At 37.0% G+C, this 26,891-nt stretch overlaps 1 protein-coding gene across 1 annotated transcript in view; it reads left to right on the top strand.

Annotated features, from left to right (window-relative positions):
* Positions 1-601: 601 nt before the first annotated feature.
* The window catches only part of ntn5.S (netrin 5 S homeolog), a 74,712-nt gene continuing 48,422 nt past the window's right edge, over positions 602-26,891 (top strand). Inside the window, exon 1 of the mRNA XM_018228085.2 lies at positions 602-866. The gene's annotated coding sequence lies outside the window, so the exon portion shown is untranslated. The remainder of the gene's footprint in view (positions 867-26,891) is intronic.

Below are 26,891 nucleotides of genomic sequence, written 5' to 3'. Positions count from 1 at the left end.
CAGAATATTTTTTTCTGGATGCGCTGGATTTTTCACCAGCAAATTGTCGCTGCAGTTTCGTGAATTAATTCACTTGCGGCGAAACACGGAAATTCGTGTCTGGCGAATTTATTCGCCCATCACTACATCAGACAAATAACTTAGATAAAATTAGATTCCTGCTGCAGACACCGGTGACATCTTCATACCTGAATGTATCAAGTGGTTCCAAATGAATACAACCCTTACAGATTGTGACATCACCACATGGCATCATATGAAGGGATTCATTATTCATTGCTAAGCACAAACATGGGTTTGTTCTGCAGTCGGCAGTGTCAACAGAAGGAATCTACAGTCTGATACTGTTAAAATATATGCAAATAAGTCAAATAATGTCTCGACATATGGTTTGTTCAACTGGGAATTATTAAGGCTGACATGAGCTCATCTTTCCAACTGTATATTTACAAAACCATCACCTATGCTAGTTTTCTCCCATCTGTCTTCCACTACCCCCCCCCCCTTCCAGACAGACACACACTACTTTAACTTTAGCCCTCCCCTCCTATGATGTAATTACTCCGAGGCTCTGAATGGCCCTACCAACCGGCTCCAGTATCAAATGAAACCAACTGTTCTGCATAGACTCGGCTCTCCAATCAACTCTGGGGGAAAAGAGGAATAAGCAGTTGAGGTGTGTGCTGCCCAGATCAAGCTCTGCATGTGTGTGTGTGTATGTGTGGCACACTCCTAGAGATGAAGTGAAAGAGGGGAAAACTTTAATTTCCAAGTATTAGCAGGGCTATGGGTGATTTACCCCAAATGACAGAAATTTAGAACAACTGCACTGGACACTTCAGCCAAAAACAGATGTCAACACAATGGTAAGTGACACAAATAATGTTTTGTCTTATTTACCCTTTGCCACATACTGATTGTCCTGATTTTTGCCCCCAATTTTAACCCTTTGGCTACTTCAGGCAGCTGTTTTTTTTTATTTTTTAAAGGTACTGCGTCACCTCTGGGGAATTCTGTGCCCTGTTCTATAAAATTAGGTAAAACAGTTAAATGTGTTTCAGACTAATTATATATGTCCCATTGGTTGCTAAAGTTATACTGCAAAATGACTGATCATGTTCTGAAAAGCTAGGGGGTTATTTACTAAACTCCAAATGCAAAAATCACAAAAAGTTTGTGATTTTTTTTTTATAAAATCGGACTTTTAAAAAATCACAATTTTTTCGGAATTTATTAAACCCGAGGATGGAAAAGTCAGAATCTGAAAATCCGGCATCTCAGACCTATCGACGTTGCATATGGGAGTCAATGGGAGAAGTCCCAATGATTTTTTTTTTTTTAAATAAAATTTTTATTGGTTTTATACATTGCAGACCACAAAACGAAAAAAAACAATCTCATGTCAGCATTTCAGAGAGAAACAAAACATAAAGTTGTAGTGGGTCTACGAGCAAACCACCCCAATGATTTTTTGATGTGCGCTTTGTTTCGTGCAATACCCCGAATTTTTTTGGGCAAAAATCTGAGTTTTCGGGTGAAAAATCCAAAATAATAGTGAAAATCAGATGAAAAATACGAAAAAAATCGCGAAAATCAGACTTTTTTCTGCAAAGCAAATTTTCGGGAAAATTTAAAAATAAAATAAAAAACCGGAGCAGATTTGATCGGAGTTTGTAGCAGAAAATATTGAAATAAATTCGGACTTTGATAAATAACTCCTTTTATGTAGAGGGTCATTAATACTTTCTGTTCCAGAAAGGTATTTAGAGCATAATAAATTAAATGTCATATTTCCCCTTTATTCTTTTAAACCGTGCTAAATTACCTATGCACATAAAACTAATACAGATATAGGCTTTATTAAGCATAATGCTTGGGACCTGGGGTTTCCAGATTACGGACTCATTCCTTAATTTGGATCTCCATATCTTAAGTCATTAAATAAACTCAATAGGATAGTTTTGCCACCGGCAGGGATTCATTTAACTTAATTAGCATCAAGTGCAAGGTTCTGGTTTATAATTACAGAGACATAGATAATCATTTTTAAAAATTAAAATTATTTGTTAAAAGTGGACCTTATGGAGGAGTCACTTACCGTTATTTGGAGCTTTTGGGTTTCCAGGTAAGGGATCCTATATCTGTACATCCCGAAAAGCAGGTGCGTTTATATCTGTATGTATGTATATTTTTATTTGTATAGCGATGCTTGAGAGCGAAGCACTGTACAGCAGAACAATAAATTAGTAGAACAAACAGGGGGGTCATTACAATAATAAATACAAGTACAAAATACAATACAAATAAATAAAAACAATACAGCTACAATAAAGATTAAGAGCTTAGTTTCAAGGAGACAAGAGGATGGAAATCCCTGCCCTGTAGAGTTTACAGTCTAAACGTGTATTCATATAACATGAATTCAGTATTGCTGTAGTATTAAAAATGGAGAATTAGAAACTATTATTATTATTAATAATAAAATGTATTATAATTAGCATGTGCAGTATACACATCTCCAGCTGTTACTGAGAAATATTTCAAGTTGTGGATGTATTGTAAACTTATGTAGTATTCGCCGTATTTAACTGCCCATGGAAGCATTAGGCAAAACCACAGACATTATCACAGCTTTGTCCGATACACAGGCGTGCGCTCAGATATACATCTTGCAGCCTGATCAGCAGACCATAGATTATTGTTTGTTTAGGGCTGACTCTTACCGAACATTCGTTTTTGAACTGCAGTAAAACTTTATTAAGTCCTCCCGTTGAAGTCTAAAGGTTTAAGCAAAGTCTGCTGGTGTCATTTATACATTAACTTCAATTACGTGGGGTAAACAGCTCTGTACACGTTGGGCGGATACTTGGAGAAAGGTGTATAGTGTTGCTTGTGCAACTACAATACTCAGGTTCTTTTATACTGGCTATTGTATTATTTTATAATACCCTTTAGACCCATCAGGCAGTTCAGGAATGAGCAGTGTATTTATTTACATAGGGCTACAAATCGACAAAGTTTACACGTATGTATATTTATTAAACAAAGTGTTACAGAATAAAAATATTATTGGAGGGCCCTGTTCACAGGAGCTTACAATCGTGCACATTTGAGATTAAGGATAATATAAAAGACCTCAGTTTATAATGCTGAATCATGTCGGACCGGTGAATAGATGTTTGTAGATTAAGCAAAGGCTACATAGAAGTCTAGATACATATTTCCAAGATCTTTCTGCGTGGGGACCAAGAACAAGGCCACACAGTGCCCTTGTAGGCTTGAAATGAGTAAAGGTGGTCATACACGGAGAGACCTGCTCGTTTGGCCAAGTCGAGCGGATCTCTCCCCGACCTTGAGGTGGGCAATATCGGGCTGATCCGATCGTGGGTCCTAGGGCCCAACGATCGGATCCTAAAGGTGGCTTTACGGCCGGTCGGATCGCAGGACCGCATCAACGAACAGATGCGGCCGCGATCCGATGGGATTTTTAGTCCCATCCGATCGAGATCTGGCCGACTTTCGGGGAAGCCCGTCGGGGGGCCTCATACACGGGCCAATAAGCTGCTGACTCGGTCTGTCGGCCTGTGTATGGCCACCATAAGGCTTTTTGTGAAATGTTATTGCTTTAAATAAACTTGCATCTGCATTTATCCAGTCTGTTAGATAAAAGACCTCAAGTATATAAATATATAGTGAATAAAGTACCCCACTTTGTAAAATACAAGGATATTCTAAGTTACCGAGGAGTTTCATGACCATATAAAAACACGAGGCCGAAGGTGACTTCTAATATCCTCATATTTTGCAAGAGGGGGTACTTTATTTATTATAATACACAAGTTTCAGTGAGTCATGTGACAGAAATGACATCAGAACTCACCGTTTATAACTGATGACATCAGAACTCACCGTTTATAAGGATATAATTTACAGGATATTCGTGGCCTTTGTGTATTATAAATATAGAATATAAAGCAAGCATTACAATAAGTATTTTGTCATCTGTGAGAATTCTTTCTGGGTGGGTTTAGACATAGCAGCACTATTTCCCAATCCATTGTGAAAGCTCACAGGTTAGAGAACACCTGCTCGCCTGCTGTCCATGCATTACAGGTAAACTCCGTTATCATATTGCAGTCCTCCCCAGAAAACTAGAGCTGCTCCTTTTGTAAAGTGGAAATGAATATGCTTTAAGACCATTAGCAATGAACTGTATTGAGTGTCAAATATGCTTAACTCTTTATTGTCTGGTCAAACGTTTGCAACACTGAAATGAGACAGACTTACACGTATGGCAGTGTGTATATCATAATGCAATCTTAAAAACAGTGGCAAATCTTGAATCAGCTGGAATCATGTAAATTTATAGAAATCAGATATTGTCTTATATTTAAGGTGTTGTGCATGTAACAATTGCGCATGAGTGTCCATAGAAATGTATAACAGGGCAAGTGCAGGAGTTTCTCAAGCTAAGGAAAGTTTTTTCTTTCTGAAGGTCTTTCCAGTCATCAGTGGTCTCCCAGCTGCTAAGTACAAGTCCCGGCTTTTGCCTCAATCTTCTGGGAGTTGTAGTTAAACAAAAGATTTGTTTTTCAGGTTAGGAGAATGTTTACAAACACAGTGTAGATGGCACTGTAAATGGCAATATAGTTTTATCCTCCACCTTTTGTAGAAGTTCAGATATCCATTAGTGATGGGCGAATAAATTCGACTGGCGCAAATTCGTGTTGAATTTGCACGTTTCGCCGCCGGCGAATAAGTTTGCGAAACTCCTGCAAAAAAAAATGTTTTTCAACACTATTCGGACACCCATTGACTTTAACGGCGACGTCAAAATTGACGCAGAAATTTTTCTAGGATTTTTGGTGCATTTTTCTGCAGAATGGGAGAAATTCGTCCATCACTAATATCCATGTTAAACACATTTCTGTTGGTTTTATAATCTCGGATTGTGGTGATAGGGGGGTCCAAGGCTTCGGGGGGGAGGCATTTTTTTATCCAGCTTACACATTTTAACAATTTATAGCCGTCCTAAGCTATTATTCAATTACAATGACCCAACAGCCTTCAGCAGAGGATGCTGGAAGCTGTAGTCCAGCTGGTGAACATATCAATGAAATCCTTGCTTTAAAATACCACAGCTGACATATCTTCATATTATAAAAACTCCCCCACAATTTCATTCCCTTCCCAGGAGTCACAAATAAAACTTTGCTGCAGGGGCCCGTGGTTCCCAAGCTGAGAAGTGGCCGGGGGGCTTTGCCTAAGAGCCAGTTAGGTTTTGAGGAGTTTGAATACAGCTATGGTTTCCAAAATATGTCCTGACAAAATGTTTATCAAATAAAAAAGGTCTAACAGCTACTGCAATAGAAGAAGCCAAACAGTTGCTGCTGGGGGGCCTTAGAAATCAGAAGGGGCCCAGACTGATGATCAGGTAACACATAAATACATTTTTAAGCAGCTGAGTTACTGGTTATACATTGTGCCATCACCTTTTCTTGCACCCAAGAGAGGAAAAACTAGTTTCTTTAAAAACCATGTTTTCTTTAAAAAATCAGGTTTGGGAGCGTATAACTGTTCCCTGTAACTAAACTTCTGAAGTGGATGGGAGTCTTTGTTGTGCTTCTAGGAAGGACACTCATTTACCGAGTGATTTCACAGCAGTTTAATCAGAACAATGTTGTGTAACTTAGTAACACTAGAGAGGTCCCAGAAATGATCCTGTTTCCTGCATATAAATTCCGCCGGCGTGTCCTTGCATTCGCTTACCCCCTGAGAAAGTCTACTGTAAGGGGGGACCGGCCGTTCACATTCAAAGGGTTCCACCCTCTTAAATCTTGGCAATGTTTCTAAACCTTGAACATGGCATTTTTCTTGCCTGGGCATTGACTCCTTTCAGAGGGAAAGAGAGTGACAGTTATACAAGTGCACCGGCCCCCCGTACACTGAGATCAGCCTAAAGTGGCTGGGGGTCCTGTAATGCAATTCAGGGAACTGTTACTGGCAGCGAGACGGGTCAGTGTTGGAGAAGTCTCTATTATGTTTGACCATCAGGGGAATGTAATAAAAGTCGGTAACGGAAAAACTATTTGCAATGCGAAAAGTAATGCCTTTGCGCCAACAAATTTTGCTTTACGCAAATTTAATGTAGCTTTTGCGAACCTGGAAACTGTTTAGCGAATTTTATAGTTTGCACCAATGCGCAGTAAATGTAATAAAACGTCTTACTGAAAAAGTCATTATGTTGCTCCAAAAGATTACGACACCTTCAAGCACTTCTTAAGAGTGCGCAATTAAAATTCACAATTAGGGATGCACCGACTCCATTTTTATGGATTCGACGAACCCCCGAATTCTTTGTGAAAGATTCGGCTGAATATCGAACTGAATCCAAACCCTAATTTGCATATGCAAATCAGTGAGGGGGAGGGAAAAATAGAGCTGCGCACAAAGTTTTTTTACTTCCTTGTTTTGTGACGAAAAGTCACATGATTTTAAGGATTCAGATTTGTTTTGGCCAGGCACAAGGATTCGGCCAAATACCGAACCGAATCCTGGATTCGGTGCATCCCTATTCGCTACGCGCAATTAAAATTCGCAATGCAATAACAGTTTAAGGAACAATACTAAATTGCGAGATGTAGATTTTTTTCCTTATTGATGCAAATTTTTTGCTCTTTGCAACTTTTATTACACTCCCCTCCCCCCCCCCCCCTTATGACTATTACACATGCCTTTGATGAGGCAGGTACTGGCTATTAGATTAAAATATACGGCTACACCAAAGGGACAGTACTTATCAAAGGTCGAGGTGAATTTTCGAATGAAAAAAATTTGAATTTCGAGCTATTTTTTTATGTACTTCGACTATGGGAATAGTCCAAATTCGATTTGAATTTAAAAAAAATTGAATATTGAAATTTATCACGTACTGTCTCTTTATAAATTCGACTTCGAATTGCTGTTTTAGCCTATGGGGGACCTCCTAGAACCTATTCGGAGTCAATTGGTGGAAAAATCAAAGTTTTTTTGGGGGAAAAACTTTGAATCGAATTCGTTCCGAATTCGAATGCGCTATTCCTTCGATTCGTAAGATTCTAATTCAGCCGAATAAGGACCTATTTGACCACAAAAAAAACTTCGACTTCATTTCGGTTGGTCTTTTTAAACTCGAATTTTGAAGTTTTTTCAATTCGAAATTCGACCCTTGATAAATATGCCCCTTATTGTTTACTGATAAACATATAGTAAACAAGCAAAACGAACACCTAGAAATCACACCTGGCCTGCTATTATTATGGCTCTTTTGTTAAAAAATGTTTCAGATTTTGCCATCACAGGACATAAAGCCCATGGTGTGTTTAGGGGTAGATTTTTAACAGTTCTGTAATTGGATAGTTTAGTAAATTCATTTTGCTCATATTATTTAGTAGGCAACACAGATACAAAAGGAAAACAGAAAAAGAATTGTATAAGCCAGCTGAAAGCACTAAGACACCTACTTTATTATTGTCCCCCTGTAAGAGCAGGGTACAACTGCCACTTGGCTGAGGATGATTAGATTTGTAGTTCTGCAAGGGCTGGAGGCTGGATATTTTTTACTAAAGAAGGTTTAAACAATATACAGGTATAACGGATTTCCGTAAATTTGGATCTTCATACCATAACTCTGCAAGAAAATCATGTAAACGTTAAGCAAACCCAATATGATTGTTTTGATTCCAATACAGGTATGGGATCCGTTATCCGGAAACCCAGATAAAAATTGTTGCGAGTCAAAATTATTCGGACGCCCGTTGACTTTAATGCATTTGGCCAAAATAGGTGTGCGTATAACAATTGTTGTGGGAGTCAAAATAATTTTGACGCCCATTGACTATACGTTTTGCAAAATTTTTGCCATTTCGCAAATTTTTTTGATGAATCGAAACTGGACAAATTCGCCCATCACTTATTAAAACTTTGAATGGATAAGCTAAAAAAAAACTGGTGCTATATACTGAATATTGGTTCATACTTGTGAATAAAGCTGTATTAAAAAGAAAATTCACCAAAAAGGCATGTCAACAATTTTTCCCATTTAATTTGGGAAATACCTTTAGCAAATAATGGAAAAGTCTAAATATAACAATCTCAAAAGAAATGTTCAGGCAGCTGAATGGTTTCCCATTACTGTAAGTTAATTTTAAGTAGAATGTTTGAAAGATATTTGCATTTAGCAGAATCCAGACTCATAATTGCCACCCTCTATATATTTAGATTATTTGCTTATTTTTTGTGAATTCTACACTGTTCAGTAATATTAGACAGTGCAGCAGATGAAATCCTTATTAAAATGGTTTTGGAGGAAACACAACATTTCTAACTATTTAGCTTAATGTGTATAATGGGATTGAAAAACTTTAGAAAGCATACTAAAATGGTTTATTCTCAGGGAATGCATTGCAACCCAATTTGGCTGTGAAAGCTGACAATTCTTATGCATTTTTAAAAAATGATTTCCTAAGGAGCAGTTAATGGGGATGAGGACTCATTGAGGTCCGTGTGTATTTGCACATTATCTTTGCAAGATTAGAAAAGATGGGAGCTGGAAATTAAATGAAAAGTCTGTAGATGAAATTGAAATATGGAAAACAATATATTTAAAATATTAACATGTTCTCAGTTTAAAAGCATTCTGCATATTATTCAAATAGTTAAAGACAAGCAGACCTTTTTTTTAGCTTTGTAGATAGACCCAAAGTCTAAAGACCCAGAGTGTGCACATTTTTTCTTTATGCATCACACAATACGGTATAGGATCCATTATCAGAAAAATTGCTATCCAGAAAGCTTTGAATTATGGGAAGTCATCTCCCATAGATTCCATTTTAAGCAAAAATTCAAATTTTTAAAAACGATTCCTTTTTATCTGTAATAATTAAACAGTACGTTGTTCTTGATAGTAACTGTGAAGTTTAAACCCATATTGGTGCCAAAACAACCCTAAAAAGTTTTTTTAATTTTTAAATTATTTAGCAGACACCTTATGGAGATCCAAATTAAGTAACGATCCGGAATCCGGAACACCCCAAGTCCAATGAATTCTGCATAATAGATCCTTTACCTGTATCAGTCATTTTACCTACAATAATTCCTTAGGGGCAGATTTATCAAGGGTCAAATTTCGAGTACATGGGATTTTGTAAAAACTTTTCATTTTCATTAAATTAATTTCAATTTAATTTCAATTTAATTTAATTTTAATTTCATTTCATTTTCATTTTCATTTAAATAAATTTTTAATTTTCAAAAAAATTTAATTTTTCTAATTCGGGTTGGGATCGACCCAAACTTGAATCAAATTCATTTTGCATTTTTTTAACAAAAATTTCAGGATGTCTACAAACAACTTGATTCCAGGATGTCCCCCATAGGCTAAAACAGCAATTCATCAGGATTAAGGTGGCGAATAGTCAAATTCAAATTCTTAAAGGGCCAGTACATGAGAAATTCCAAAATTCAAATTCAATTTTTTTTAAAAACTTGAATCTAATTTTTACTATTCTCTAGTCGAATTACACTAAAATAAACTCAAAAATGCTACTTTTTTAATTGAAAATTCGAATTTTCATTTCGACCCTTGATAAATCTGCCCCTTAATGGCACACTGAGTTAGTGCTGTACATAGAATGCTTGCAGCACAAAAATGTATTTATTTGAAAACCCGTTTGAGGTTAATGATCAAAGGAACTGTTTGCCATAAGTTCATTTATAGTTAGTTAACATGTATGTGGGGGAAAAAAATCTCTAGCTTAGGCAACAATCTTAGTTATATTCTGTTAATAGAGTATTGACTTACTTTACTGAACTAACAAGAGTTTATGCAACTTTTCTGAACAAGAGATTACTTGAAAGGGATGCTTGAATTTCCTCACTTTTAATAGACAAAAAAAAAAACCTTGAACATCTGGAGATAAAAACATGGCACCTGTGTATATTTGTTTTAAACTGACTTGCATCTTTATTCAATATGTGAACTTTACTGCTATTCAAGTAATAAATCTAGCACCACATTCCCATCCATTATTGCTACAGTACGGATATTTATCCTTATCCTTAGTGTCCAACATGCCTCACTAATGGGGGAATGTTACATGGAAAAAAATATGTGCAAAGCAGTGAATACATTTTTCCTTTGCATGAACTTGGTAAAGGTTTATAGAACCTGCCAAAGTATTGAGCACCAGTGGAAAAAGATTATGAATATTATGTAAATATTTCCCCTTTTGACTTAAAAACATTCTTCCTAGATTGCAATTGTTTTTTTGTTTACAGTTGACTTATCTTGCAGGTGTTCAGCAGAAAGAACTAGACAAGGGTTTACTGCCAAATATTCAGGACATTTTCTGTCTCAACAATTTTTCTTTTTGCCACCAAGCTAACTACCTGGAGATTTCTTTTATTTTAAATTGTAATTTTCCTCAAAATTTTAAAATATTAGGGGGTTAATTATCAAAGTCCGATTTTATCTCAACATTTCCTGCTACAAATCCGCTCTGCTTTTTTACGTTTATTTGTTACGTTTATTTGTTACATTTTCCCGAAAATTTGCTTTGCGGGAAAAAATTTGATTTTCATGATTTTTTGGATTTTTCGCCGAAAACTCAGATTTCTTATGCTTTTTTGACTGAAAACTCTGAAAAATTCTTGGTATTGCATGAAGCCCAGCGCACATCAAAAAATCATTGGGACTTCTCACATTGACTTAGGGGCCCATTTACTAAGGGTTGAAGTATATTCGAAGTGAATTTTCGAATTCAAAAACTTCGAATTTCTAAGTAATTTTTGGGTACTTCGACCATTGAATAGGCCAAAATCAGATTTGAATTGAAAAAACTTTGAATATTCGACCATTCAAAAATCAAAGTACTGTCTCCTTAAAAAACTTCGACTTTGACACTTCGCCACATTAAACCTGCCGAATTGCTATTTTAGCCTATGGGGACCTCCTAGAACCTATAGCCAGTATTTGGCTACGTTTTTAGAAGTCAAAGTTTTTTTTTTGAAAATCGTTCGTTCGGTTAAATTGTTAGAATCGTTCGATTTTAATGATTTCTACGTTCGATCAAGCGATTTGAATTCGATCGAAAACTGCTGAATTTAATTTAAAATTCGATGGTCGAATTTCAAAGTTTTACCACTTCAAAATTCGACCCTTAGTAAATGTGCCCTAAATGTATATGCAACCTCTACAGGTCTGAGATGCCAGATTTTCTGATTCTGACCTTTCCATCCTCGGGGTATAATAAATTCTGAAAAATTTGTGATTTTTTAAAAGTCCAATCTTATGAATAATCACAATTTTTTGGGGATTTTTGCATTTGGAGTTTAGTAAATAACCCCCATAGTTTTATGGTTAAAACACATATGGTATAAACTAATGTATAGAAACATTTGCTTACTACCTTTTATATTTCTGTGCATATATTCAAGTCAAGAAGATCCTAGAATTAAGTTATATTAAATTAACAATTTTTGTAAAAATAGAAGATGCTGAGTTGGAAGCATACACATTTAATAAGTTCAAGGGTATCATTTTTGTTCTTCCTTTCTCTTCATACAAGGGTGAAGTAGCCTGTGTAACTATAAGGAGTAGCTTTGGTGGGCCTTGTATTTATTTGCTTTCCTAGACGGTTTCATTTGTAGTTGCTCAACCTTCCCTTAGGAGTTTGGAGCTACAGTAGATAAGCCAAATATGCCTAGAACTTTCCATCTTACTCAGTAACTCATACTTTAGTTTTTATAAAATAAAAATGGAAATCTGGGGAAAAATAGAGTGAAAGAAAAAAAGAAAATGAAAAAGATAAGGAAAAGTAGTACTTTAGATTGTAGAGAAACAGGGTAAAGGGAGAATGAAATCACAAGGCAAGAGCAGAGTGAGAAAAGAGAGGAAGAAATGATTTGCTCTAATACTCACTGCATACATTATTTACAGCTATACATGTAAATGTGAGATTCCCTAAAATCTGACTCTGCTCATGTATCTCAAAATTCTCTATAGATAGTAGTTTCCAAAAATGTTTGTGGTTTTAGAGGTTTTCATATTTTTTCGTGCATAGTCCAGCTTTTTTTTTTTTGTTCGTACTTTTTATATTTGGCTCTATGAATAACTTTCATGGCACTCATGATTTCAGAGTAATAGAGTTTAAGCTTGGTTTCCTCTAACACTAAAAATATATTTTAGAGTCCAGATTTTCTTGAACATAAATTAATCTGGAACAGAAATAAACTGACTATTCGCAATTTGTTTCACCTCAATTAGTCTCTGAGGCACTAGGATGAATAATAATGGCTGCTTGGGAGGTTAAGTAATTACACAGAGGGCCAAGCTTTTGCTAGATCATGGAAACAAGGATATCTCTTTAATCACAATAGGATTATGTTGTCTGTATAGCAGCGGTACGTCCTTATCTCGGTATCAGATAATTTATATAATCTGAAAACAGGAACAGAACTGTCAACAGGTTATATTTACCCAATGGAATATAATAAATGAGGGCTTGTGATAACCTGCCAATAGCAACATTTTAGTTTTGCCCAAGCAGCCTCAGTAACCACTATGTATGTTAATATTAAAGCAACTCAAATATTACATCTATATATTCATTCCAAAATAGGCAAATCTCTAATTATAAAAATAAATTTGCAAACGCATTTATTGTTTTCAGTCATTAGAAGGTTGGCTAAGTATCTTGGGAATTGTAGTTAGTTATACTTGAAGAGCTGGCAGCTCAGATCATGGATAGTGATGGGCGAATTTGCGACATTTCGCTTCCCTGAAAAATTCGTGAATTTCCCGCGAAATTCGCGAAATGGCGGAAAATTTGCGAAATGCCGCCGGCGTCTCATTTTTGACGCCGGCGTCCGTTGTTTTTTTTATGCCGGCGACAATTTTTTTTTTTTTTACGACGGCAAATTTTCGCAAAAAGCTTTAATAAATAAATACATTTCCAACTAAAATGCAAATGCTGATACAATATTTAATGTTCACTGAAGGTAGTGGTAAGATGAGTTCCTTAGCCAGAAGGGAATTTGGCTCTCTTTACTAGATTATTGGTTTTAAAGAGCAGTACATGCTTATATGCACCATTTCAATATATGCAAAATAAATAGAACTTAACTTAAAACTTAAAAAGAATGGTATATTCTTCATAAAAACATATTTTCTTAGTAGTTTTAATTTAATTGTAAAGCAGTGGTGGATACTTGCTTTGCTTCCACAGTTACCGACATCCCTCTAATTAATTGAGTTCATTAAAATAGATATAATGACCTCTAAATAAACAACCCACTTCCTTCACTCATTTGTTGTGACACGTCTGGTGTAAGCATAAGAATAATCCATTATGCAGGGGATTTTCCTGTGCACTGGTAATCTAAAAATCAGTAGCTTCAATTTCTCTTTTTTTTGCACGGTTTAGTTTAAAAAAACAAAAAAAGGAAAGAAAACATATATTTTCTTAATTGAAAGTAGCCAGAATCATTGCACTTATTTTGAACAAGGGGGTAGCAGAGCCTCCCCAGAACATTATGGATGCCCTGTATAGTTATGTGCATATTCAATTTATCTCATTGTTTAATTTGATCCAAGGTTTAGTCCGGTATAATGGATATTTCTGGCAATAAATCATATACCAAACATGTAATACCTTCACATTTTCATTCTTTTCTTCAAGAAAAAAGTTTCCTAAGAAAACTTACTAATGAAAGAGTTTAAATCCAGCCCTGGAAGAAACAGATAGCAAGAAATAGGTTATACATTTGATTTCATCCCAAACAAGTATTTGAACAGGGATAAATGTTCAGAGAAAAGCATAAAAAGCACAGCTACATTTATTCAAATACACGCGGCTTGTTTTTATATGCATTTTGCCATGTGGTTCAAAGTTTTCTTTAAATGGATAATAAGGCTCTGTATGAAGCACAAGGAATTCCTTTGAATGCATATTTCTTTTTATAAAAATCAGTGTAAATTGCCAAGTTGCCTCTGCTGAGGAACCTTCCATGGCCACAATGGAAACTGAGTTGTTATACAGTATTGTGGTTTGTAGAATTTGTATCCTATACTCCTCACCTTTATTTTCCTAGTCTCTTTTCTTTACATACTATAACCTATTATTCCATCTATTTAGCTTCTTTGTTCTCATAGAAATAGGGAATGGCCATGAAATACGCCAAATGTTTAGCAGTTTTAAAACCCACCTGGGCCCACCGGGAGGTCTAACAGACAATTTCTTTAGTATGGCAGATATGACTCTTTTAAATATGGTCTGTATCAGTGAAAAGCCACACACGTGGTCCCTGACTACTCATAAAGGCCACCCACTATGCATCATCTCCTTAGTATGAGTGAAAATTTTGAGCATAATGGGCCTCCATTTGGTCCCCAGCCTGCCTTTTGTATGTCACACTATTATATTTATTTGATATTTAGCAATGACTCCTGGCCTATTTTTCTTGTATTAGTGCTGTTTTTAAAAAGAGTTTGCATAACTTTTAATACATTACTTTATTTGTAAACCAGTGGTTTTATATGTACTTTTAAACCATACATTATTAACATGTATTTATAGAGTAACAACATATGACACAGCGCTGTAAAGTAAATGAGTTTATACAACTATATCACTTGAATTACATATGTAGAACATATGGAGTTACGTACATCACAACCAATACAGGTACAAAAGGTGAGGAAGGTCCTGTGCAAAAGGGCTTACAATCTAAAGGGAATAAGACACAAGATATGGGAGTCATTTAACTCACTCATTTGGGATGGTTACTATTCAGTTGAAATACATACTTTGGGTTTGCATGAAAACCATGGCCGTTTAGTAAGGTGTCCCACAAAACTGCATCTTATAGGCATTTTATTAAAAGGAGAAATAACCCACACATGATGTTAAGTCCACACTGGCCCGCCTCCATTGTCCCACCTCCCTGCCTCCCCCATGCACAGTCTTACCCCTGAATTATTTTCCCTCTAGAAATAGTGACTGCAAATGCAGAGTGGGCACAGCGGAGTGTCTTCTTTCTCCCCTGCTTTCTTCTTCATGTCTTCTTTCTATTTCCGTCTATTTTGGCACATGCGCCATTGTCAAAACCCGAAAATTTACTGCAACTGCGCATGTGCCAACACGCCGCTCCATTCATGAAGATTACGGAAGAAAAGAAGATGGCACCCTTGAGTTCTGCTGCGCTCACTCTGCATGTGCAGTTGCTATTTCTAGAGGGAAAAGAATTCAAGGGTAAGACGGAGGGGGGTCAGTGGGGACTTAACTTTATAGGGGGGTTTCGTTCTCCTTTAAAGGGACAAGTGGTTATCTTGGATGGCTTCATTCCAGAGTCTAGTGTGCCAAATTCATACCCTGGCTGTCTGGCTTAATGTTTTTCTATTTCAACTCTGAAGGGCATTTGCAAGTGTTCTTTCACATGCATGGAATTTTCCCACACATGCACAATAATAGGCGGATTTAGGTTGGCAGCTTTGGCATCAAGATGGCAGAGACTCTAATGCACTTGCACAGCCCATCAACATGGAGAACAGTAACCATCTGTAGGTTATAGGAGAAATTGAGAACGGGGGAGAACTTTGTGTTGTTTTCATTAACTAGTCTGCCTAGGTAGCTCATTCAAATCTTCCTAGGGTGACAATCTTTTGTAATGGAATTGTTCTAATTTATACTATGTTTTTCTATGCATCAGTTATATAATAGATAATAATCCACCCAATTACCCTCCAGTCTCCACTGTGGGATTTCAAAAGCTAAGCAAACTTTCATCAAATTCAGTCAACATCAAAAAAGGGCATTTTGTCTGTGGGATCCTTCAATTTAGTCATACAGTGATATTAACTGTCTGTGAAGTCATAGAGAAACAGATATATTTTATCTTAAGCATTTTCTAGTTTTCTTTTAAATAAGCAGAGTGTACTTGGGAAAACTGGCAAAATATTCCAGTTTTTTTGTGCTGTGTTGAAGTAGAGAATCAATAAGAAAACAAATTAAAATGGTTCGTTTTCGATGCTAAATTCATAACTCTACAGATAAACTGTTTAAGGAAGAAACATGTGAATGTAGGAAACTATATTGTAGAAAAGAAGTCATTACAGGAAGTGCTGGTTAGAGGAATGATAATTCTAATTGGTTGTAAAAGTCTTTACAAAACCACACATTACTGTTTGAGGTTTTAGAGCAGGCTAAATCATTTGCCTTGAACAATTTGCTTGTTGGACATGGTTAGATAAATACTAAATCGTGTAGAACAATGTTGATCACAAATTAAATGGTGCAGCGGAAATATGATTCTATGGCTGTATCCATCTTCCAGAAATATCTACCAGCTCTGCTTTACTTCTTTTCCACTCGTCCAAGTGCTTGGGTCCCACAAAATATTACATCTTTCAACTGGCATGTCTTCATTCATTCAGTGTGTCAGTATGATCTATGGGTCATTCACACTGTAATATGTGTGTTTGTCAGTGGACAAGATTAAGCATTCCTCCCTCCAGCTGTAGATCCTAAATCTGTAATTCACTAGTGCAGTTTAAGAGTTTTCAGCATTGAGAAATGTGTTGGCTAAATAGCAGAATTAATGATTGTACAAATTCCTTTTATCCATGCCTGTTTAACCTGTTTTTGTATATAGTTACTGTGTATATACCAAGGCAACATTCTTTCTACAGGCACGTTTAAATATAAGAGTTTATATATTATTATTACTGTGATAAAATTTGTTCCTGTAGCTGAAGCACATAGACAATAGTATTTTCTAGTGATCGGTGAATTTGGGGGCTTCACCGAAAATGTATCTAATTTCCTGCGAAATTCATGAAATGCAGAAAAATTCGCTAAACGGCGCCAGCGTCTCGTTTTTGATGCCGGTGTCGTACGAATCATCGAACGATCGGACTTCCCCCATCTCCCGACCTGCCACTAACCATTCAGATCAAATAAAGTAGAAAAGAACAGATCAGCCGATGTTCTGCCCCTGACAGCAATCGTATGAAAGTTATGTCCGACAAAAGCTAGTGACAGTCTCCCACTATATTATTGGCAGCTGACAGAAATCTTTTAACCTGTCCGATCGACCAAACGCCCGATCTCCGCCGGACGAAAAATGGCGAAAAATGGCGGGAATCTCCACACACAGTCCGAATCCTTGATTCGCGTCTATGGCCAGCTTTACTTCCATGACGGCTACTTATTGACACAGGGCTTCTGACTGTTAACTCAGTGCATGTAAAGTGAAATAGTTTCCCTAAGGACATATAATGAGGGCATTATTTTTAACTGTACTTTGACAGTGAGTATGGATAATATTGCTCAGTGAATTGATACCCAAGAGTAATTTTTAATTTTTTAAAAAGTAAAACATATGGCTGTGAATGTGATACAAGTGCTAATGTCTACACATAAAACAAATGCATATAGCAGGAGAAAAAATTAATTGTCAATCTATCAACTTGAGGTTATTTGGTTAAGTAGAAATTGTCAGAATTCTTCAGAATCAGAATCACTTTTACTTTTTAAGCATTTACTTTCATTGAGATTTTTTTTGTCAATTACAATTCATTTCTTTTTCATTTGCTGATTCTATTAATAAAAAAAACAGGCCTGTTTATTTGAATTATAGAAAATATTTTTTTTTAAATAATTGCCAACAATAATTTTCAAAAACCCAGGCATAGTTCTTCCTTAAATGCTTACTCTTCTGCCTAAATTCATTACTCTTTTAAATGTATCCGATCAAGAAAATAAACGAGGCCATGAGATATGTCAGAAAAGTGTGTGATGTTTTATGGTTCCAGCAATTTAAATTCTAGCCGCTAGCCAAGAAGTTTTTTCAGATTTCCACTTCTTTTTCATTGATGACTTCTACATGCTGTTCTGCCCACTTAAACCTGAATAGATTTTATTTAAAGACATCAAATATGATAGGAAAAAGATGAAATAGAATAAAAGAACTTGCTATATGACAGGATCAGAGAATTCTAGCCAAGCAGACAATTCATTCCACCAATTGAATTCCAAAGAGCAAAAGGCAAAGGCGAAGAAAAATAGTCCAGACTAAAGATCTGTCACTGTTCAAAGGTTACCCAACCCTTTTATATTTCTCAAGGCATTGGAACTAGCCGTCTTTTCATTGGGACCAAACGGTTTACTTGCAAATTGCTAACTTTAATGCATATGAGTTATATCCACCTTTGTTTAGAGTACAATTATTATTATTATTATTTTTTTTTAAATTACAAAAATATTCAAGAGTTGCTAAATCAAAGTGCTATTCTTTTTGAATGAATGGCAGATGATGGCTTTTTTAGAAGTCACATTAAGAACACAGACAAAAAACTGGAATGTACATATTAATATACTCAGCCTGTGGTGCTCCGGGTATATTCCAGACCTATGGCATCAGAAACCAAAAGCTATCTGTACAATCAGTACCTTTATACCATAAGAAATAAAACTCTTTATTAGTACTTTATGCCAGCAGACATTATATAGGTAACCGAATAGGAGGTCTATGATTAGATTTAGAAAATAACTGCTCTATTACTGAAAAAAAAACAAGAGGGTTAAGTTATCTATAAGGAGAAATGTAGAGAGCTCCTTTTTGCAGTGTTTTGCAGTTTTTAGTTTTTATTGGCACAAAAACTCCATGATTTTATTTTAAACATGATGCATAATTCATATTTTGGGGGAGTAGTACTTAACGACTTTACTTTGGGATAGATACTTTAAGAATGAACTCTAAAGCAACTGGACTTTCAGAGTTTCTCAGAAGGTCCAGCTGCTTTAGACTTAAAGGACCAGTAACAGCAAACATTTTCTAAAAAAAATTAGTTAGTATGCTACGAAAAAAAGAAGCAAGCACTTTAAAATTGTTAAGTCTTTATTAAGAAACCGAAACTCCACTTGCGCTCCTCTTCAGAAACGGCGACAGGACGACGATCCATCGTGCAGCGCTCGGTTTCTCCTCCCCGGCTTTCTCCTATAAGGAAGGCAGGGAGTAGAAATGGAGTGTCGCACGAAGGATCGACGATTGCCTTTTCTGAAGAGGAGAGCAAGCAGAGTTTCAGTAAGTTATTTCTTAATAAACACTTAGCGACTTTAACGTTTAATATGTGTTGGTGTCTTTATTTTTTTTTTCTTTATTTTTTTGGAGCATACTAACAAATTTTTTAAAAAACATTTTTGCTGTTACTGGTCCTTTAACTTTACTAGATACGGTATATCATGACCTGGAAGAATGAGACTCTCCATACACATTGCTTCAGTGCTATTAGTCTGAGAAGATAAGAAGGTTAGGAAATTAGGGGGGGGGGACCTGTAATCATTATTCCTCATCCAGTATGCAAATACAGAAGAGGAGTGCGTATTGGCATTTCAGGTGGGTTTCAAGTGATTTCATTTAAAAACTACCATAGTTTTCCATGCACGCTAAGGTGGTTGATAAAAAAGTGCAGCTGGTAAAACAGTGACATGATATGCAGGGACCAATAATTGTGTCTTTTGACTAAACACGTTCCTCTGTTCCCTCTTTCAGTTGCTTCACTTCACTAATCTGTAGTAATCTGAGATTTTATTTACGAGATGCCTGGTCCATTTATTGCTCTCTAATGGACATATGTGTGGAACTTTATTTCTTTATGTTTTGCTATTGAATACAAAACTTCTGAACTTTTGGGATATTTATTCAAATCTGATTTTATTAGGTTTATGAGATCTAGCAATAAATAAATCCCTGAACCTGAATATATATCCAGCTTCTGGATCTATGGTGTCTGGTTAAAGAAATACTGACACCAGAAATTAAACCTTTTTTTACATCTATCATAACATTATCTTTGCACGCTATTTATTTTGCCTGATAAATTCACATTACCTATCTGATCCCCCATGTTCCTCTATGAGGGGGCTGCCATATATGTGCAGCAGTTGGTCGTTAGCATTAGAAACTAATTGACAGGTTTAGAAAGGACAATCAGGATGGCAAAAAAGTCAGGTTAAGGATCGTGATGGGTGAATTTGGTGCATTTCGATTCGCCGAAAAATTTGAAACAAAAAAATTAGCAAAACAATGCCGGTGTGTCGTTTTTGACGGCATCCGTTTTTTGGCCGCCGGCGCAGCACAGCGGTTTCACAAATGTATTCGCTGGCGGCAAATCGTGGGAATTCGCAGCGAATTCGCGCCTGGCGAATAAATTCGCCCATCACTAGTTAAGGAATTTCAAGTGACAATTACTTACAAAAGCAGCCCTATCAGCGAAAAACCATCAGCATGACCTATAGGTAACTTTTTATGAAGATTAACATTCTGAATTGAGAAAGGCAGTCAGATGATTAGTGAAACATCTTCAAGGAAAAAGAAAATACAGCAAGTGCAGTTGATTAGACTTATTACTGTAGATACACCATGACCTGGATGAATGAGAATCTTCACAGACCTTTTGAAGATTTTTTTTTTAATCTCTGTATCACTTTAATGGTTCTCAGACTTTTATGTTATGGATTTCTGTACGGGTATGGGACCTGTTATCCAGCATTCTCGGGATCTAGGGTTTTCCGGATAATGTAACTTTCTGTAATTTGGATCTTCATACCTTAAGGGGCTGATTCATCAAGGGTCGAATATCGAGGGTTAATTAACCCTCGATATTCGACTAGGAATTGAAATCCTTCGACTTGAATATCGAAGTCGAAGGATTTAGCGCAAATACTGCGATCGTACGATCGAAGGATTATTCCTTCGATCGAACAATTAAATCCTTCGAATCGAACGATTCGAAGGATTTTAATCCAACGATCGAAGGAATATCCTTCGATCAAAAAAATTTAGGAAAGCCTATGGGGACCTTCCCCATAGGCTAACATTGACTTCGGTAGCTTTTATCTGCCAAAGTAAAGTAGGGGGTCGAAGTTTTTTTTAAAGAGACAGTACTTCGACTATCGAATGGTCACATAGTCGAACGATTTTTACTTCGAATCCTTCGATTCGAAGTCGTAGTCGTAGTCGAAGGTCGAAGTAGCCCATTCGATGGTCGAAGTAGCCCAAAAAATACTTCGAAATTCAAAGTTTTTTTACTTCGAATCCTTCACTCGAATTTAGTGAATCGGCCCCTAAGTGTACTGGAAAATCATGTAAACATTAAATTAACCCAATAGGCTGGTTTTGCTTCCAATAAGGATTAATTATATCTTAGTTTGGATCAAATACAAGGTATTGTTTTATTATTACATAGAAAAAGGAAATCACTTTTACAAATGTGGATTATTTGGCTAAAATTTCCGTAATTCGGAGCATTCTGGATAATGGGTTTCTGGATAAAAGATAATGACATATTCTGAAGCATACCTAAACTATATACTCCATGGGGAAGTTCCTTTGTCCTGTGTCTCTTTACTTGAGCCTCTTAATCTTTGTTACTGTGTATATTTACTTTTATTTACTACAATGTTCATCACCTATTTCTGCTATTACTAAACTGTTTAAACTGTATAAACATATACAGCGCTGAGTATACAGTAGCAAGGTGTAAATAAATATATCCATCCATACAGGCATACATTCCTCTTCATGTTGCAGAAATGCCAGTGTTATTCTTTAACAATTTCCTTACAATTACACATATTTTATTTTCAACTCTGTAATGCATTCATAATTATATTCTGCTGTATTTACTGTATTAGCTGCGAAAATTGTGATTCTATTGCCCATAATTAGCAGCAATATAACTTTACTACTATGCGAGTCCCTAAGGAAAGACAAATATATTGTACTAAACAGATGTAATGATTATCCATGAATAAACAAATTTTAAAGCTCTAAAATTCATCTGCTACTTTATGGCTACATTGATTTTGTATGTTTTTCATATTTCTGCTTTTCCATTCCTGTTCTCGTCTTATTATAGATCAGCTGAAATATTGATCATTTTCCTCTTTCTTGAACCATTGAACTTCTTGATTTGTTGTCACCAAGTTGGTAGATGCAAGGACTCTCCTAGAACATTTCTAACATCTTATCTGCTCCTATCTGATAATCTCTCTAATATATTTGCTTGCAATACTGACCTACAGGTTGTTGCTTAAAGGAGAACTAAAGCCTAACTAAAGAAGTAGGTAGAAATGCTGTACATTATGTTTTGTGCTTCTGTAACAGCCCAAGTCAACCACAGGCCTTTAGCAGTAAAGATCTGTGTCTCCAAAGATGCCCCAGTAGCTCCCCATCTTCTTTTCTGCTGATTCACTGCACATGCTCTGTGCTGCTGTCACTTACTGAGCTTAGGGACCCACTCACAATATACAGTACACATAGAATAGAAATGTCACAATATAAGGCTGATTAGTAATTAATACAGATAATTACTACATGGCAGCACAGAAACCAGTACAATTAGCATCAGAATTTAATAATCAGCCCTGTAGCATCAGCTTATATTACAGACAAACCTCATTTTCTGCTGGATAATTAGTGACGAGCCCTAAGCTTAGCTTCTCAATAGAGATGTCGCGAACTGTTCGCCGGCGAACTTGTTCGCGCGAACATCGGGTGTTCGCGCTCGCCGGAAGTTCGCGAACGTCGCGCGACGTTCGCCATTTTGGGTTCGCCATTGTTGGCGCTTTTTTTTGCCCTCTCACCCCAGACCAGCAGGTACATGGCAGCCAATCAGGAAGCTCTCCCCTGGACCACTCCCCTTCCCTATAAAAACCGAAGCCCTGCAGCGTTTTTTCACTCTGCCTGTGTGTGCTGAAGAGATAGTGTAGGGAGAGAGCTGCTGCCTGTTAGTGATTTCAGGGACAGTTGAAAGTTTGCTGGCTAGTAATCGTTTTGATACTGCTCTGTTATTGGAGGGACAGAAGTCTGCAGGGGTTTGAGGGACATTTAAGCTTAGGTAGCTTTGCTGGCTAGTAATCTACCTTCTACTGCAGTGCTCTGTATGTAGCTGCAGTGGGCAGCTGTCCTGCTTCTGATCTCATCTGCTGACTGCTGCAATAACAGTAGTCCTTGTAAGGACTGCTTTTATTTATTTTTTTGTTGTTTTACTACTACTACTACTACTACTACTATAAGAGCCCAGTGCTATTAGTCTAGCAGTGTTGGGGAGTGGGACTGGTGTGCTAATCTGCTGCTCCTAGTAGTTCAGCAGCACCAACTTTAATTTTTTTTTTTTAATATTCATTTTTATTTTACTTTTTTTTATTTTACTACCGCTGTAGTAGTGTATAAGTTGACCTTTTAGGCATTATTTGCCCTGTAGGCATTATTTGCACACTGTTTTCTTCAACCCGCCATCGAGCTGTGTGACCTTGTTCACATTCTGTCTAAATATCCATAATATTACCGTCTCCAGAAAAAACACCGGAGTGACTTTTTTCAAGCAGCCATAATATATTTTACGTAATCCGTATCCATCGCTGTAGTAGTGTATAAGTTGACCTTGTAGGCATTGTTTGCCCAGTTTTTTTGGTCGCAGCCACTGAAGCACAGTTGCCAGAAAAAATATGCCATATAAATGCTGAAAATAGTCATTTTTTGCCATACGTTGACTCAACGTATATGGCAAAAAATTACTATTTTCAGCATTTATATGGCATATTTTTTCTGGCAACTGTGCTTCAGTGGCTGCGACCAAAAAAACTGGGCAAACAATGCCTACAAGGTCAACGTATGGCAAAAAATGACTATTTTCAGCATTTATATGGCATATTTTTTCTGGCAACTGTGCTTCAGTGGCTGCAACCAAAAAAACTGGGCAAACAATGTCTACAAGGTCAACGTATGGCGAAAAATGACTATTTTCAGCATTTATATGGCATATTTTTTCTGGCAACTGTGCTTCAGTGGCTGCGTCCAAAAAAACTGGGCAAACAATGCCTACAAGGTCAACGTATGGCAGTTGTTTAAAGAGAACAGTAGATTACTAGCCAGCAAAGCTACCTAAGCTAAAATGTCCCTCAAATCCCTGCAGACTTCTGTCCCTCCAATACAGAGCAGTATCAAGCAGATTACTAGCCAGCAAACTTACTATCATCTGTCCCTGAAATCACTAACAGCTCTCCCCCTACACTATCTCTTCCAAGCACACACAGGCAGATTTTTCAGATACATGACATGGGCAGGGACAAATACCTGCCTTTTCCACCCAAACTGGCCTAGGAATAACCAACTCGCTCACCATACATTTTATTTGTTGGAGTCTTTATGTCCACAGCTTTATTGCACAACAGATCATTTAACAATAGATAACACATATATCAATAACTGTTATATTAACAACATTATAAACATACAAATATGACAGTGAAATACCATTAACATTTTATCCTCTGCAAGGCCCCTGGCAATGGACCCAATTAGGTACATGCAATCGTTAAACCACCAGCCGCTTGTGCCTTCTAGCATGATGGGTACGCAGGACTGCATGCTACCCCCAATACAACATACCCTCCCAGAGACCACCGCTCTTAGAGAGGAACACCACCAACCAAGTTCTATTAACCAACTTGGTAAAACTCCACTTAATTAACTCTCCCCATTGCCAGGGACCCGCCGCCCGGCTGTGACAACGGGCTATTCCCTCTCATAACCTCTTGGTTAGTCAGCTCAATACTCACCATTCCACATCAACTTATCCTGTGCCCCACTACCCAGGCCACAATTGTGACAACTAGCACAAAGGGAAATACTAGGGAGGGAGGGTGGGACTCCTTTTCTCCTTCCAAAATGGATGCCCTCCTTAGCAGTTAGTGCTATACATCCCCTTATAACTCCACCCCCCAACTATGTCACTAACCCCCTACTAATCCCCTGCCAGGCAGCTTTGTCCCGCCCCTGTCATGCACCCTTTGCCAGCATGCACTGTCCTGGGGTTTCACTTTTTTGCCCTTGATCCCCCTCTGGCATGCCACTGTCCAGGTCGTTGCACCCTTTAAACAACTTTAAAATCATTTTTCTGGCCAGAAATGTCTTTTCTAGATGTTAAAGTTCGCCTTCCCATTGAAGTCTATGGGGTTCGCGAACCGTTCGCGAACCGCTCGCATTTTTGCGCAAGTTCGCGAATATGTTCGCGAACTTTTTTTCCGACGTTCGCTACATCCCTACTTCTCAACAGCTGCTCAGAGCCCACTGAGCATGTGAGTGTCACAGACACTTTCCAAGATGGTGACCCCCTGTGACAAGTTTGAAGTCCTGGATCATTGCTGCTATTGACAAACTGAAACTTTAGGCTGGTGCAATAAGTTCAGTAAATAAAATATGGTGTTTTTAGCCACATTCAATTTCAGGATTTAGTTCTCCTTTAACCCCACCACCAATTTTTAGACTCATCTCCCCTTCCTTGCTATTACTACTATAGACAACTATGACACCTTGCATACTTTGCATAGTTCAGTGTTTACCCAGTGCCCCTGGTTGGAACTCCATGCATTCTTTGTTTGGTGATGAATTGTGGAAGAAGACTTAAACACAGGCTGCTTTTATCCTCTACACATTTGTCCTTTTATGTCTTCACTCTGCACTTTTTCAGAAAAAACATCATTGCTATGTGATACAATAACAAATGATTTCCATGCTGCCTGATTTCTGTACCTTACCCTTACATTCCCATTCCACTAAATTCCACACCTGCAGCCACTCTCCTAAGTCTTTGCAGAACAATTGGCTCCTTTCACAAATACATTCCCAGTTTCCCATCTGTGTGACAGGTTGAAGTTTTTGGCTTATTTGAACCAAATTACTTCACATTGTAGGGCACATTTACTTAGGGTCGAATATTGAGGGTTAATTAACCCTCGATATTCGACTGTCGAAGTTATATCCTTCGACTTCGAATATCGAAGTCGAAGGATTTACTGCTATGCATTCAATCGAATGATTTGAAGGATTTTAATCCATCAATCGAACGAAATTCCTTCAATCAAAAAAAGCTTAGAAAGCATATGGGGACCTTCCCCATAGGCTTACATTGAGGTTCGGTAGGTTTTACTTGGCGAAGTAGGGGGTCGAAGTTTTTTTTTGTAGCTGTGTTGCCTACTAAATAATATAAGCAAAATGAATTTACTAAACTATCCAACTGTAAAAATCTACCCCCAAACACACCATGGGCTTTATGTCCTGTGATGGCAAAATCTAAAACATTTTTTAACAAAAGAGCCATAATAATAGCAGGCCAGATGTGATCTCTATGGGGCAAATTTACTTATGGTCGAATATCGAGGGTTACTTTACCCTCGATATTCGACTGTCGAAGTTAAATCCTTCGAATTCGAATATCGAAGTCGAAGGATTTACTGCAATTCTTTCGATCGAACGAAAAATCGTTCAATCGACCGATTAAATCCTTCGAATCGTTCGATTCTAAGGATTTTAATCCATCGATCGAATGATTTCTCTTCAACCCAAAAAAGATTGCAAAGCCTATGGGGACCTTTCCCATAGGCTAACATTGACTTCGGTAGGTTTTAGGTGGCGAACTAGAGGGTCGAAGTTTTTTTTAAAGAGACAGTACTTCGACTATCGAATGGTCGAATAGTTGAACGATTTTTAGTTCGAATCGTACCGTTCGAAGTCGTAGTCGAAGGTTGAAGTAGCCAATTCGATGGTCGAACTAGCCCAAAAAAAATGTTCGAAATTCAAAGTATTTTTTCTTCTATTCTTTCACTTGAGCTAAGTAAATGTGCCCCTAAATGTATGTACTGTGCGACTGTGCTTTGTTCTGGTGTTTGTTGAATATTTAATTTTAATTTTGTACTTTAAGTACAAGTTTGCCGGTTGTTGAGACCATTCCATTCAACTTCTCCATGTTTTGTCCATTTCCTTTACAAAATGTACAAACCTTTGTGACA

Source organism: Xenopus laevis, chromosome 7S, assembly GCF_017654675.1.
Source record: "Xenopus laevis strain J_2021 chromosome 7S, Xenopus_laevis_v10.1, whole genome shotgun sequence".
Taxonomy (NCBI): domain Eukaryota; kingdom Metazoa; phylum Chordata; class Amphibia; order Anura; family Pipidae; genus Xenopus; species Xenopus laevis.
This window is presented reverse-complemented; position numbering and strand designations above follow the sequence as displayed.